Raw genomic sequence first — 3,980 nt, 5'->3', positions numbered from 1 at the left:
AGCCGGAAAGGGGCCGCGAGTGTCTTTTTTTGGCAGAAATGAGCCCAATTTGCCGCTTTTCTTGTCCTTGCGTTAGGGTGTGTCTCCCTGCCTTCCCCCGGTCGTCCAGCACAAACCCTGTCTGCCTCCCAGCATTTCTGGCATCGCGGTGGCACGCAGGGTGGTGGCATGGTTGGCCACGTTATCCCACTCCCCAGAGCTCGTGGCCTCCCGTGGCTGTCGCTGCGCCCTGGAAGAAGCCCAGGCTTCTGCACACCCGTCCCATCGTTATCCTAAACATAGTCCAGGGTTTTGCAAAGCTCAGCCAACATCGTCTTTACGGTTCGAAGAGTACGGTGTCCAGAGGTACAAAATGGTGAAGTAGCAATGGTTGGGCTGGGAACGAGCGCATGCGGCGAGACAGGCCATTATCTAGGTAGGAAAGATCTAAAATCCCTAACGTAGTACCTGCGTTACTCACTGCCTTAATTAACAAGGCGCAGAGCTGCCTTGCCATGTCTGTGGTTTGCAGGAGAGGCTCTGTCCTCCTTCCCACTGGCTTTGCATGCGGCAGGGCACAGGAACATCACGTGTTTCCAGAGATTTTGCACCTTGTGCTTTGCATACCTGAGCCTCACCAGCTGCTTCTTCCCACTTGCCCAGTGCCCCAGGGGCTGCTTTGCCAGCCCCACAACACAGAGACTATGTTGGCTTGAAGAGCTCTGCTCCCTCCATTGACAGCTTTCCGTAGGCAATCCCGCCTGTCCGGTAACCAAAGTGGATAAAAGGTCACGCAAGAAATATCACAGAGGCTTTATTCATGACAGCACAGATGCCCGTTTATATTTTATTTGCCTCCCGGGTGTGGCACTGTGTCTCAGTTTAATAGGTTTATCTGTGCTTGGGGAGATTTTTCTTTTCTTTCCCTCTGACATGATTAGGTTTGTGGAAACCAGAGCCAAGCAGAGAGGAGACACGGTGCTTAATCACCGTTATTTCCCAGCCCAGTGGTTCAGCCAGCCCTTTGCCAGGAAAAGGTGTGTTCTTGAGCCCTCTTCATATCCTAGCGCGGGCATCACACCTCCTGCAACCCCAAGGAGTTACAATGCAGTTACCTGCCCCGTCTAGGGCGAGGGTTGAAGGGCAGCAAGCTAACTGGGCAGCCTGGGAAATGTCCAGTAACAAATATACTAAGAGGGTTCGGGTTGCTGAGGAAATAATGTTAAAAGCGTGGCTGATGGGCACAGCGGTAACGAGAGCAAGCCAAGGAGGCTTTGGAGCTCTCTGGCAAATCTCTCTGCCCCAAAACCTGATGGGCGATCCACCTAGGAGAGAAGAGACCAAGTGGTAGGAAGGCTGGTGGTTTTCTTTCTTCATGCACATGAGTTCTGTTGGTTTTGTACTGTCACGTTGTGCTGGGGTGTGGGAGTGTTTCTGGTAACCCCACTGGAGCACTGTCCCCAAAAACAGGGCACGGGAAGTGCCTTTTGCTGCCGGGGTTTGCAGAACAATGCTGAGTCCTACCTCTGCCCAGTCTGTGTTGAGAATCACTGGATCTTGGCTCTGAAATTTAAAACATAAAAATATTACTTAGCAAGAGCAATACTTCCTTTCCTTTTAAGGACAGGAAAGAGGAATTGAGTTTCCTCTGCCTCAGTCGCATGTCAGCGCTGGGAAGTGGCTGCACCGCTCTCTGCTGTGGCTGTCTGAGTTGATTTCCCAAAGAAAAAAAATCCCACTTGTCACACTCTCCTTTGTGCAGAGAGAGCTTCTGTCGTGTCTCCAGCGGCTGCGGAGGGTTTATTCCCGTTGTAGATGAAAGACACTGGAAAGGCAGGGACACCAGCACTGGCTCTGCTCCCCGGAGCTGCTGCGAGCCCGCTGGGCATTTGTTGGGTCACGGGCAGCGAGCGGCAGCAGTGAGACCAAGGATTTGAGTGTCCCAGCCCCATGAAGCATGGCTGTTGTTGGCAAAACCACCTGGGGAAGCGGTTTTAGGTGGGAAAAGTTTGGGGGCCATCCTGTGGCACAAACTGGGTTGTTGCTGGATGGGGTGTGGGGAAAGTGAAGGGGCTTTGCTTGGTGGGACAGCAGGCAGCTGCCTGGTTTGGCAATCCCTGCCTGCACTTACATTGTGAGAGGATGTTCCTGGGACAACCACCGTGCTGCTCTAACATGCAGAATTTAGTTTTAGGTATTATATGGAGCACAGTAATGGCATGCTCTGCTTCAGGACCTGTGCTCTGCCATCTGCAGAGCCTCCCTCCTCGCTCCAGCCCCTAATGAGATTTCAGCCTAAGTACCGTGCCCGATTAGCCCCAGGTTTGGCAGAAGGATTTTCCAGCACCTAAATAAGGAGCAAGGATCTACTATTTCTCATCCAACACCTTTCAGACTAGGAAGCAAGGCCATGCAGTGGAGGAATGGGAAAACGCACAAGCCCTTGTCTGAATCTGCATTTCCAGTTTGGGTTTTGAGGAAGAACCAGCAGGGTTTGGTACCGTTTGTATTGTAGGTGTGAGACAGTCTGAGAGCCTGAGCGTGGCGTTTCGATTTGTGTAGTGAAAGACACTTTTTGATCACCGCAGTGTGTATGTACACTATGGGAAATAAGTCCCAGCCCCTGCCATCGAAATCTCCCCATGCCGACCCAGAGCTTCCCATGGGGCTTCAGGAGCTGAGGGAGCTGCCACGGGGAGCCGGGCACAGCCGGAGCTGTCCTCCCTTCTGCTTTCCTCCCCGACCTTGCAAACATAAAGCTCTCAAATCTGGGAATACAGCACAGATCCAGGTGATAGATAAGTGAGTGCCGAGCACCAGTTTGTTACTGGATGCATCTGGTGTTTCCCAGCCTCCAGAGGGGCTGAGCTGGTGGAGGACGGTCAGTCTGAGCAGGTCTCACCTTGAACAAGCCTGTCCAGTTTATTTAGGTACTTCCAAAAGTCTGTTTTTGAGATCGCTCAGGTTGTGGGTATTATTTTCTGTGTAGTGGATAGTGCCAGCTCCTTTCCCTCAGACTTCAGCAGCCCTCCGGTAGTGGGGAAGGGGGGTCGCAGCGAAAGAGGGCCATGACGGCAGCTATGCCTTTCCTAGGCGAAAGGAAAAGTGTTTTCCTTCGTAAGAAGGCAAACTCTTGCCATCCTGTGGGTAATCGGAAGACGTTTCACATAGCACAGCCAACGTGCCCTTCTCCACCCGCTTTATCTCTCAAAGCAGCTCGGGCTGGGAAGGAGATGGGGGGAGGAAAAAAGCTGTAAGCGCAGCTGGGAAGGCTGTGGGCTGTCAGACCGGAGCTGGCCTGGCAGTTCACCCTTCCTGTGGGGTGAAACCAGCTTCAGCCCCCGTAGCCTCATGGGTTGCATCAGCTGCGGTAGCTGGGATTTTGGACAGCGGTGGCTCGTCCCAGGACACCGGTAGGACACTGACAGTAATTTGGGGAGCGTCCAAGGGGCTGCAGCTACACTGGAGCATAAATAAGAAGATATTTGCTTCCCTAAATGGACTTTAAAATAGAAAGTACCTATAATTGTTGCTTCCTTAGGTGTCATGAGTTGGACCTTCGAGTTTTCCAGCACTTTCCTACATGCTGGTGACTGCTCATGCAGGCTGGTTTTCATCTCCCGGCTGGAGCAGGGCCCTTCCCCATGCCATGGCACCTGGGAGTGCAAAACCTCATCCCACCTTATGCCGCCCTGATTTCTTCCAGGTCACGCCGGCTTTGCTCATAAATCAGGGAGGATTTTTCTCAGCACTTTTACCTGTGAGCCTGGCATGGGGGTGAAGCGATATTGGTTGGGCTGAACTCATTAGCGGCAAGCTGGGAGTTGGCAGCTCTGATTTATGAAGCAAAGCGATGCTGACTGAATACACAGGGGCTGGGAGAATTTTGTTTGTCGCATCTGACACCCGCAGCATCCCGATGTGGAGGTGACCTGGGAAAACGTGTCCATCCCCTTTGGAAGGGGCAGCTTCCAGCATCTGCCCTTGGACATGCTCTCAAC

This window comes from Phaethon lepturus, unplaced genomic scaffold (genome assembly GCF_000687285.1).
Source record: "Phaethon lepturus isolate BGI_N335 unplaced genomic scaffold, ASM68728v1 scaffold15084, whole genome shotgun sequence".
NCBI lineage: Eukaryota > Metazoa > Chordata > Aves > Phaethontiformes > Phaethontidae > Phaethon > Phaethon lepturus.
Note: the sequence above shows the minus strand (reverse complement) of the source record.